Source organism: Nicotiana sylvestris, chromosome 12 (assembly GCF_000393655.2).
Source record: "Nicotiana sylvestris chromosome 12, ASM39365v2, whole genome shotgun sequence".
Lineage (NCBI taxonomy): Eukaryota > Viridiplantae > Streptophyta > Magnoliopsida > Solanales > Solanaceae > Nicotiana > Nicotiana sylvestris.
In genome coordinates, this window is record NC_091068.1 from 142,729,044 (window position 1) to 142,742,132 (window position 13,089).

The window sequence follows — 13,089 nt, forward strand, 5'->3', positions numbered from 1 at the left end:
TCAAGTCGCCACAGAAGCTGGACCGCACCTGCAGAGGAAGGAGTGCAGAAACGGAAATAGGGGGCCTAGGAAGGACCGCAGATACGGTAGTGGGGCCGCACCTGCGGAACCGCAGAAGCGGAAGTGCTGGAGGTAGTAAGATCTTTAAAAATCGGGGGGTTGGTCATTTTCCCCCATTTTTCATTTGGTGTGGACGATTTTTGGGAGCTTCAAGTGGGGGTTTTCATCATCAACGACAAAGTAAGCTAACCCTACCTATCTTGAGTTAAATACATTGATTATGTGCGAATTTGAGCATGAAAATTTGATAAAAAACATGGGGTTGAGGGAAAACCTAGAAAATTCGTATTCTTGGATTTTTACCACGATTTTGGGTATGAAATTAAGAGAAAATCATATATTTGAGTTCAAGAGTTCATGGGTAAACTTTATCTTCGAAAAATTTCGGAATCTGGGCACGTGGGCCCAAGGGCAATTTTGTCATCTTTTAGATCGAGGTAAGAAATTGTTATAAATGGGATTGTAATGAGTAATTGAGCATGTATTAATAGATTTGCATAATTATTGGCTAGTTTTGGAGCATGGTACATCGATTCGAGTCTTCGGAAGGGCGTAGAATGCCGATTATGGATCTTCGAAGCGAGGTGAGTCTCCTTTCTAATCTTGTATGAGGGAATTGTCCCCATAGGTGATATAATTGTTTATGTGCTCCTATTTGTGGGGGCTAAGTCCGCACGAGGTGACGAGAGTCCGTGCGTATCTACTATTATGTGTAATGTCCAGGTAGTCTAGGACCCAAAAGCATGCTATACTTGGAATATTTGTAATCTTATTGTCAGGAGTATAGACCCAATAATTTGTTGGTTCGGTAGTTAGTTATGAATTTCTACACATCTCTTCCATTGTGGAAGTATTGTAAGAGTTAGAGCAAGACCTATATATGTCATGAGGTGCAATGGGAGAATCAGATTCGTGGAATTTCGACTAATTTGATAGAAAAATGTTATTGTGGTCCTGTGAGTAAAGTGGTGCAAGGTGTGAATTCAGCTAAGGTATGCAGTCATGTTTTGGTGCTACGTGTAGTTATTGATATGGTGAGCGTATGTTGGAAACAGGCCTGGCAGGGAATTCCGGATGTTGGAATTGGGCTCTAAGGCTTATTTGCTTAAGTGAAAAAGGATATCTTTAGATTTAGCGAGCTAGGGTGCCCAATTGAGTTGTGGTAGCATGGGTAGGTGCTCAAGGTATTAAACAATGATTTCGGACAACTCCAGCACAGTTCTTAGCATGTTCGAGGACGAACGCATGTTTAAGTGGGAGAGAATGTAACGACCGGACAGGTTGTTTTGAGCTCTAGCGTGTCATTCAGTAGTTTGAGGCCATGAGTAGCTTTACTCAGGTATTATAACTTGTACGCATGGTCGGAGTTGCTATCCAGGGAATTCAGAGTTGATTTGGAAAGAAAATTCACATTTTGGAAGCTTTAAGTTGAAAGAATGGACTAAGATTGGACTTTTGAGTAAATGACCTTGGAATTGGGATTCGAAGGTTCCAGTAGGTTTGTATGATGATTTTGAACTTGGGCATATGTTCGTACCGAGCTTTGGAAGACCTGGGAACATTTAGGCACCTATTGTGGAAGTTAGCATTTTGGAAGAATTTCATAAGTTTGGGTCGAAGTGTATTTTAGTGTTATCAATGTCTGTCTGGGATTCTGAGTCTGGGAATAGCTCCGTATGGTGATTCTGGTGTTGGGAGTGAGATCGGATTGAATTCAGAGGTCTGTGGGTCATTTTGTAGTCATTTGGCAAAAGATAGAAATTTGAAGGTTTTTGAGAAGTTTGACCGGAAGTGGAATTGCCGATCCCAGAAGTTGGAGTAGGTATGTAATTGCGAATATGACTTGTGTGCAAAATTTGAGGATAATCGGACGTGATTTGATAGGTTTAAACACCGAAAGTAGAAGTTTGAAATTTTAGAGCTCATTAAGCTTGAATTGGAGTGTGATTCGTGATTTTAGCATTGTTTGATATGATTTGAGGCCTCGACCAAGTCCTTAATGTATTTTGGGACTGGTTGGCATGATTGGCTGGGTCCCGGGGGCCTCGGGTGGATTCCGGATGGTTAACGGATCAAATTTGGAGTTTGAAGAAGGGCTTCAGTAGCTGATATCTGGTGTAACCGCACCTGCGGGGTTTTAGCCGCAGGTGCGGAGCTGCACAAGCGGCCAAAGGAGCGCAAATGCGGTTGAGAAGGGAGAAGGTTGCGACCGCATATGCGGTCAAGTCGCCGCAGAAAGTGTACCGCACCTGCGGAAGAAGGAGCGCAGAAGAAGAAATAGGGGGCCTGGGAAGGACCGAAGATGCGGTAGTGGGGCCACACCTACGGAACCGCAGAAGCGGTCGTGTGACCGCAGGTGCGAAAGTGCTGGAGGCAGTAAGATCTTTAAAAATCGGGGGGTTGGTCATTTTTCCCCATTTTTCATTTGGTGTGGACGATTTTGGGGAGCTTCAAGTGGGGTTTTTCATCATCAACGACAAAGTAAGCTAACCCCACCTATCTTGAGTTAAATACATTGATTATGTGCGGAGTTGAGCATGAAAATTTGATAAAAAACATGGGGTTGAGGGAAAGCCTAGAAAATTCGTATTCTTGGATTTTTACCATGATTTTGGGTATGAAATTAAGAGAAAATCATATATTTGAGTTCGTGAGTTCATGGGTAAACTTTATCTTCGAAAAATTTTGGAATCCGGGCACGTGGTCCCGAGGGCAATTTTGTTAAATGGGATTGTAATGAGTAGTTGAGCATATATTAATAGATTTGCATAATTATTGGCTAGTTTTGGAGCATGGTACATCGATGTTGTCTTCGGACGTAGAATGTCGGTTATGGATCTTCGGAGCGAGGTGAGTCTCCTTTCTAACCTTGTATGAGGGAATTGTCCCCGTAGGTGATATAATTGGTTATGTGCTCCTATTTATGGGGGCTACGTCCGCACAAGGTGACGAGAGTCCGTGTGTAGCTACTATTATGTGTAATGTCCGGGTAGTCTAGGACCCAAAAGCATGTTATACTTGGAATATCTGTAATATTTTTGTCAGGAGCATAGACCCAATGATTTGTTGGTTCGGCAGTTGGTTATGAATTTCTACACATCTCTTCCGTCGTAGCAGTATTGTAAGAGTTAGAGCAAGACCTATGTATGTCATGAGGTGCAATGGGGGAATCAGATTCGTGGAATTTCGACTAATTTGATCGGAAATTGTTATTGTGGTCCTGTGAGTAAAGTGGTGCAAGGTGTGAATTCAGCTAAGGTATGCAGTCATGTTTTGGTGTTGTGTGTAGTTATTGATACTGTAAGCGTATGTTGGAAACAGGCCTGGCAGGGAATTCCGGATGTTGGAATTGGGATCTAAGGCTTATTTGCTTAAGTGAAAAAGGATATCTTCAGATTTAGCGAGCTAGGGTGCCCAGCTGAGTTGTGGTAGCATCGATTTCGATCGAGGTTAGAAATTGTTATAAATGGGATTGTAATGAGTAATTGAGCATATATTTATGGATTTGCATAATTATTGGCTAGTTTTGAAGCATGATACATCGATTCGAGTCTTCGGAAGGGCGTAGAATGCCGGTTATGGATCTTCGGAGCGAAGTGAGTCTCATTTCTAACCTTGTAAGAGGGAATTGTCCCCATAAGTGATACAATTGGTTATGTGCTCCTATTTGTGGGGGCTACGTCCGCACGAGGTGATGAGAGTCTGTGCATAGCTACTATTATGTGTAATGTCCAGGTAGTCTAGGACCCAAAAACATGCTATACTTGGAATATCTATAATTTTATTGACAGTTGAATTGCTTAAATCTATCTGTAATCAAATAAGTCACGAATAGGTAAAAGTTCCTTTATATCTTAAAAGTCTCCGGATTAATAAGATTACAGATATTCCACTTGCTGTGCATTTTTGTTGCACGGGTTTATGTGTGGCTAGTGGCATAGCGACATGATTGATACGGAGACTCAGGTGAGTTGCATTTATCTAGACGACCGTAGCCAACAGAGTCTCCTTCAGAATATTGTACTGTATTTTCATTTCTATCCACTTGTTTTCCGGACAGTTACTGTATTTTATTTCATTCCTAGTAAATGTTCATGCACTTGTGATACCGGGTTCTGGGATGATTATGGGGTATCTTATTTTAACTTCTTAACATTTATATTTGATTTGAAACTATTATCTTTTACTGATAAAACTAAAGGAAAATTATAGTTTCAAAATTATTAAAGCGATAATTTAATTAAGTATCTTGGTTGGCTTGCCTGACAGTGGTGTCCGGCGCCATCACGACCCTTAGTGGATTTTGGGTTATGACAACCATACTATGGACTCGAAACCCTTAGGCACGACACCTTAACCGTTGAACCTACTACGACCGTTGTTGAGAGTCATCCACTCTAACTTGGTCCCGAATATAATCAACTGTAATGCTCCACTAGCACATGACCACCCTCTCAAAGAAGCAACCGGCTGAATCACCTTCCTTGCAACTCACTTCTACGCGAAGCATAATTCCTGAGTCTTCCCAAAGCCTGAACATGAATCGATGATGAAAATTATTAAACACATTCTTCAATTCCTTTGCTCAAGTTACCACTGATGTTCTCTTTCCTTAGTCACAGTAACCCATCAATATGCCAATAACAAGAAACCTCACAAGTAGATAACCATTCAATCCAATCGTAGGTGGTGGGCCTCTCCAACTTAGCTCGAAGCCACCACTTCATATCTCTGAAACCCACCAAGGTTCATCCTTCCTATTTGACATGACCTCGCGCTATCGACCCACCAAACTCCTCGAAATCTTCCAACGATGTTGCACCGAGCATAATTACTATGAAACCAATAAACCATCCTGGGTCTGTGCCCATTCACCAGTTGTACTAGCCCATTCACTCCCCATTTGACATCTACTAAAAAGTGTGACAGTACCTTCAAATCCAAAGTCATGTGGTATCCTTCTTCATATCAAGCAACTCATTTCTGTTGTATCCAATCTCCCACCATATATTAGCCAATATTTCAAAATAAGTTCGTATACCTAGTCATTGTCCACCATGAATCCCAAATCACTCTAAACTTTTCTCAAGGAGTGTAGTCATCCTACCACAAAACCTATATGATACTCTGTCCTATAGGTGAATTGAAGAAAATCATAACACCAGTGAACTTAACGTATTCAATAAGGACAACGACACTATATCACAAATGAAAATTTCACCACACTCGAAAATACCAAGTCTCGTTACTCCATCAAACCAAACTTGAACATTCATAGCCCGATTGCCTCTCCTCCACCGGAAATAAAATTCTAAATCTCTGAATCTTGCATTGAGTAAACATCCTTCCAAGTCAATCACTGCTTCCAACGCATAGACAAGCACCCTACCATTACACCAATATTGTGCGATAGCAATGCACGAATCGCTGTAACAATTAACGCCAAATCTCAAAACCTTAGGTATTACTAATACTGAGATGAAATGACAGAACGGCCTTCCGCAAGGTGACGACAATAGCCCAATCAAATACGCAGGGAGGAACATCCCGCACCACATCTGTAGTACCATTACAATTTCTCAATTATAGATCGATAGCAAGCGCTTCACGTCGCATAAGATTGAATAGGAAAGAAACAAAGGTATAAGTCTCAAAGGAATCAAACCGCACGATGAGGAATCAAGAAGGGAAGTGCTCCTAACAGCCTTGTAGCTCTCGAAGATAAGTACAGACGTCTCCATACTGATCCGCAAGACATTACTAGACTTTCTCATTACTCGTGAGACCTAAGTGAACCTAGTGCTCTGATACCATGTTGTCACGACCCAAAATCCATTAAAGGTCGTGATGGCGCCGGACACGCTGTCAGGCTAGAAAACACTAAATAGTTAATTAAATTCTCTTTTTATATTTTTGAAATCATAAAGTTTCCTTCAATTTCACTAATAACAGATGAACTTTACAAAATAAATAAAAATGTTTACCATTTCATTACTGAATATCCCATCATCATCCCAGAACCTGGTGTCACAAGTACATGAGCAATTACTAATATATATATATATAGGAAATGCCGAGGCGTACGGCCCGATCCAACATAAAAGCAAATTGTACACTACCGAGGGTTGAACAGTGCGAACCATAGATGCATCTATTAACCTGTCGAGGCTATCGGCCCGCTCCCATGAGAGTAGTAGAAGGAGTTACCCCACTCACAAATCATACTTGCGATGTGGTCAAATGTAAGTTTAAGGGATTTTCCCGCTCGCGAATCATACTTGTGACGCAATCAAAAATAAGTTTAAGGAGTTACCCCGCTCGCGGATCATACGTGCAACGCGGTTACACATAGATTTCTTAAGTTATTAAATCATTCCTCAATTCATTTTAGATTACGAATTTCAAATGAAAACTTTTAAGTTCCCAACTTTTCCTCAATTTGACTCCTTTCAAAAATATATAATAACCTAACTCAATATCGCTTCTTCTCAGGGCAAACAATAAACATAAATCAACAACAATAACAACAAGGCATGATGTAAGCCTAAAACTACCCGGACATAGGCATAGCTAGTAACTATGTACGGACTCTCGTCACCTCGTGCGTATGTTGCCCCCCAAAATAGAAGCACATAGTAATTTAGTTCACCTATGGGGGTTAATTCCCTCTTACAAGGTTAGAAAGGAGACTTACCTCGCTCCGAAGTTCCATAACCGGCTCCCAAGCCCTTCCGACGACTCAAATCGATGTCCAATACTCAAAAACTAGTCAATAATTATGCAAACCCATTAGTATATACTCAAATACCCATTATAACCTATTTACAACAATTTCCAACTCCGCTAGAAAAGTCGATAAAATCATCCTCGGGCCCACGTGCCCGGATTCTGAAAATTTTCGAAGATAAACTTAACTAATAACACCACGAAATCAAATATATAATTTATTCCAAGTTTCGTATCCAATTTCGTGGTCAAAATTCAAAAATATAAATTTCTAGGTTTTTCTTAAAAACCCAAAATTTCCACTAATTTTCCATGATTTCTCATGTTAAAATCTAGATATAATCCAAGTAATTAACTTGTAATATGTGGGAATCACTCACCTTGACATAGATGATGAAGATGGAGCTCCAAAATCGCTCCTAGGTCATCTCCCATGGAGGAAGTGAGATGAAATGACCTAATCCCATTTTTGCAAACTTATACATTGTCAGGCAACCCTTCTTCGCGTTTGCGATGAACAAAATTCTCGAAAGCCATTTCCAAACTCTTCTCAGACAGCCTCTAGTATAATGGTCATAACGTTTTGTACAAAACTCTAAATGACAAACGGTTTAACTTTTTAAAAACTAGACACCAATATCTACAACTTTCATGTTTCGGTCATCTCCCAATTCATTAGAGATTTTGAGATATAGGCCACAAAGTCAGCCCTGTGCAACACAAATTTCTTCTTCATCTTTTCGGACAGCTTGTAGTATACCAGCCATAACCTTTTGTAATGGTTTACTTTTCTGAAAGTTAGATATAAAGGCTAAAATTTTTATATTTGGATCATCTCCAAATTCCTTATAGATTGCGAGATATGTGCTTCCGAAATCAGACCTGCGTAAAAGAGATTTCCTTCGTCGTGAATGCGAGAGGATACAAGCGAATGCGAAGAACAACACTAGACACCAGCATCAACTATTGCAAAACAGCCCAAAATCATCACGCGTTCGAAAGTAAATTTTGTGTTCTGAGGCCTTCAAAACCTTTTTTGATCGTACCTCGATTTGCGCGCATGGTTCGAGCATATATCCGAAACACTTTTATGTGAAAATTTGATAAAAATGCTAATTTTGCCTTCAAAATTTAATTTAAGTTCACTTCGGTCAATATTTTGTGTAAATGGACCCGGACACATGATTTGACTATCCCCGAGGGTTCGTATAAAAATATGGGACTTGGGCGTATGCCAGGAATTGAATTCCGAGGTCCCAAGCCCGAGAAATAAATTTTTGAAGAAAATTGTTTAACTGAAATTATTAGAGTTTTTGGAAATTTAAATGTGTTTGAATTTGATGGTATCAGACCTGTATTTTGGTTCCGGAGCCCGGTGCAGCTCTTATATGGTATTTATGTTGTGCCTGTAAATTTTGGTAAGAATCGGAATTCATATGACGTGAATCGGACCCTCGGTTGTGAGATTTGAAACTTAAGAATTATTGAGATTTTTCTTTGATTTTGATGCTAAACTCGTAGTTCGAGGCATTGTTTTGGCAATTTGATCGCAAGAGTAAGTCCGTATAATGTTTTTAAGGTTGTGTTCATGTTTGATTTGGAGACCCGAGGGCTCGGGTGAGTTTTGGATAGGCCACGGGATGTTTTTAAACTTAGGAAAGTTGCAGGTTTTGCTGCTTCTGGTGCACAGACGTTTTGTGCTTCGAGGTCGCAAAGCCATTCTCGCGATCGCGAAAGGGAAATAGGGATGGGGAGGATTTTACCCTATGCAAACGCGAGACCCAGGTCGCGAACGCGGAGCATTGGGGAGTTTGCTCTACACGAACGCGACCGGTCAACCGCGAATGCGTATCTTTAGGATGGGCTGGTCAGAGAACCTAGGGAGAACTATGCGAACGCAACCCCTTTATCAGGAACGCGAAGGCAGGGCTGGGCTAAGCCTTTGCGAACGCAAAGCTTCTCCCGCGATCGCGTAATTCCACCACTAGCATCTCTTCGCAAACGCGACAGTGCTCACGCGAACGTGATGAACATTGTCACTCAGCACTTAAAACAGTAGCAAAATCGGGATTTAGCCCACATTTTCATATTTTCAAAATTAGAGAACAATGAGGCGATTTTCAAGAAGCAAGTTCTTCCCCAAAGTATTGGTATATAATTCTAAACCTTTTTCTTTCGATTTCCCTTTGCATTTCATCAATCTTCATACAAAAATCTAGGATTTTATGGTAGAAATTGGGAATTTGGGTAGAGTTAGGGCTTTTTGAATAATTGGAATTTAGTCCTCATTTTGGGGTCAGATTTCGAAACTAATTGCATATTTGGGCTCTTGGGTGAATGGGTGATCGGGTTTTGGTCCGAACCTCGAGTTTTGACCAAGCGGGCCCGGAGTCGATTTTTGACTTTTTGGTGGAAATGATAGAAAACCTATAATTAAGCATTGGGTATGAATTCTTTAGCATTTATTGATGTTGTCAAATTAATTTAGGTTATATACAAGTAAATTTGAGGCAAATTCTAAAGGGAAAGCGGTGTTTGAGGCTTGAGTTTGGCCGTGGAAGTTCGAGGTAAGTGTTATGGTCTAACCTTAGCTTGAGGGAATAGGTATTGTGCATTATTTGCTATGTGCTAGTGTAGTGTATGACGTATAGATGTGGTGACGAGTATCTATACATTGGTGTCAAGCATGCCCATTAGTCTTAAATTGTGATCGTTGTGTTTCTTAATAAGTACTACAAATGCCTAAATTGTTGATTATCCATGTTGAGCAAGACTTATGATTGTCTTCTTGGTATTTGTTTATTGTTGAGCATTGGCTCCAGTTGAGGTTCATTTGTGAAGTTAATTGTTGGTACAAGTTTGGTTATAGCTGATTCCCCTGCCGGGACGTATTTAATTCTTGTTGTTGATTTCCTTGCCGGGATGTATTTATTCTTATTGTTGATTCCCTTGCCGAGATGTTGTTGTTGCTATTGTTTGGGTGAGGAAAGAGAGATAAAGCACGAAGGGTGATGCCGCGCACATTCATACTTATGCATATGGTGAGGAAAGAGTGATAAAGCACGAAGGGTGATAACGTGTACATTTACATTGATATTGATGCATATGGTGAGGAAGAGTGATAAAGCATGAAGGGTGATGCCGTGCACATTTCTAATATTTAAATGGTGAGGAAGAGAGATAAAGCACGAAAGGTGATGTCGTGCATATTTTCATTATTTGATTGCATTGGTGAGAATTGAGAGTAAAAGCACGAAGGGTGATGTCGTGCACTTATTGTGTGTTTGTTATGATTTCTTGTTGTTATCGGTTCAAATGCCCTAACTGTTTTATTCCGTTATTACTGAGATTCTTTATGTTGGTATTCCCCAATAGCATGTTACCACTCCCCGTTACTTTTGAATTGCTTCTATTACTGTTATTCTGCTAGATACTGTTTAACTGCAGGTTATGTTGTTTGTTGTGTCCTAGCCTCGTCACTACTTCGCCGAGGTTAGGCTCGACACTTACTCAGTACATGGGGTCGGTTGTACTAATGCTACACTCTACACTCTTTTGTGTAGATCCCGGTACTGGAGCATACGGACCTTAACTAGGGGTTGCTGCCTTCAGTCCATCGGACACCCGAGGTAGTCCTGCAAGCGTCCGCAGGCCTTGGCGTACCCTTCATATCTTGTTTCTTTCTGTTCTTTACTATTTTAGAGACAGACATATATTTATTTTGTTCAGACCCTATTTGTAGTATTCTTAGATAGTCCGTGAGATCGTGACACCAGTTCTGGGTGGTTTATGTTTATAAATTCGTATTAGTATTAGTTTAATCGTTAAATTTTGTTCTTCCGCATTATTATTTCCGATGTTTATAATATGTTAACTTGAAATTTTTAAGATATTAAAAATGAAAAGAATAAATTAATCGGAATAGTTGGCTTGCCTAGCTTTCACTAGTAGGCGCCATCACGACTCCTGAGGGTGGAAATCCGGGTCATGACAAATGATCTGAAACCACCCCGAAACACACCCGAGGCTCCCAAGGCCCCCTCCAATTACACAAACCAGTCCCATAACATAACAGGGACCTGCTTGAGACCTCAAATCACATCAAACAACATCGAAATCATGAATCGCACCCCAATTCAAGCTTAATGAACTTTAGAACTTCAAACTTCGATGTCGAAACCTATCAAATCATGTCCAATTGACCTCACAAGTCACATTCGACATTACTAACCTACTCAACTTCTGGAATTGGAATCTGGCCCCGATATCAAAAAGTCCACTTCCGGTCAAACTTCTCAAAAACCTTTAAATTTTTAACTTTCGCCAAATGACTCCAAAATGACCTACGGACCTCCGAATCCACTTCCGGATGCGCTTCCAATACCAGAATCACCGTACGGAGCTATTCCCAGACTCAAAATCCCAAACAGACATCGATAACATTGAAATGCACTGCAACCCAAATTATGAAATTCTTCCAAAATGCCAACTTCCACAATAGGCGCTGAAGCGTTCATGGGTCATCCAAAACCCAATCCGGACATACGCCCAAGTCCAAAATCATCATACCAACCTGTTGGAACCTTCAAATCCCGATTCTGAGGTCGTTTACTCAAAACTCAAGCCTTAGTCAATTCTTTCAACTTAAAGCTTTCGAATGAGAATTTTCTTTCTAAATCAACTCCGAAATTCAATTTCGAACATGCGTGCAAGTCATAATGCCGGAAGTGGAGTTACTCATCACCTCAAATTGCTGAACAATGCGCTAGAGCTCAAAGCGACGGATTGGGTTGTTACAACAAGTTCCTCAACCTTGCGATATTTAGAACACCAACCAAACTACCCTAATAATCTTAATCTGAACTAAAATTTTCCTACCATAAGGGAGGAAGTCAATTGCAGAACTAAAAAGTCTCTTCAACTCATAATACTTTTCCCATCCAGCTCATTGATATTTCATGGGGGTGTATTTGATTTATAACGAGAGTTTTCCCTATATATATACTATGATGGGAACTTATTAATTTATTTTCTATAAGTTTCGTAGTTTTAAAAAGTATCTAGGTTTTTCTTACAAATTGTGTTCATTCCCCCTTAAAAAGCTCTTATCCTATTATTAATGCCTTCAATTAAGAGATTCAATTATATCTTTTCTTTTTTTACACTTCTCTTCATTTCATGTGTCCTAATTTTTTCAGTACGCATATCTCCTCTTCTCTCTCTTCGATAGTTGCACTTGTTCAACAAGAAGCTGATAATTTCGCTTCAGTTGTTGAATGATTTTGGTTGGAACCTTCAAATATGGATATAATGCCATACTACATATTCTATGTTCCTATTATCCTTATAATGTTAGGAAAGTGATACCTAATCTAAGAAATCTAATAATACAAAACTGCTTTCCATTATAGCAACCCAAAAGAAACTTTTTGTTTGCAGTTATAAATCTATACACACGGCATAGAATATCATGTGATGACAAAAAAATCAGTTGCAAAAAATTTCTTCAACAATTCAAAAATCGTTGAACTCTAGAAAAATTATTACTAATAGGATAATGGCTCATACACAATCCAAATGTGAAATTGGTCACAAACTTACAATTTCTCATCACCATATGCAATTATCATACATTTCTGATACAATTTCTATAATAATTATGATACAAATACAATTATGATTCAATCGTGATACAATTCTGATCTTCATCTTCTTTAAGTATCAATCACAACTGTAAACTTAAATTCTAATACAATATTGTATTATAATTGTATTAGTATTGTATTATGTATTATTTTTGGTATTGATATATCAGATACAAGTCAATACAACTTTGATACAATTATGAAACAAATCTGATACAATTATGATACGATTATCATACAATCATGATACAATTCAGAAACTTTTCTTTTTCGAGTTTCAATATGAAATTTTATATAAAAACAACTCTAAACATAACCAATCTCCATCAAAATTGAGATATAAACTCCAAGTTACATTCTCAATCGTTTGCAAGAGCATCCAATCCAAAAAAATCACCAATTCGTAAAACCCAAGTTGAATTCAAAGCTTCAAAACTTTTTAATAGTTGTCAATGGAGAACTCTTTACTACTGCAATTTTAGAGATAATATCGATGAATTTGTGTGAAGAGGATGAGATTAGGGTTAATGCTTTATGAAAGAGAGAAATATTTTAAAATCTTTTTGAAAATGGGATGAACGTGATTTTAGGAGCTTTGTATAACTAATATACATGAGAGTGAGAGGGGGAGACGGTCTGACGTGGGGAGGGGAGAGGG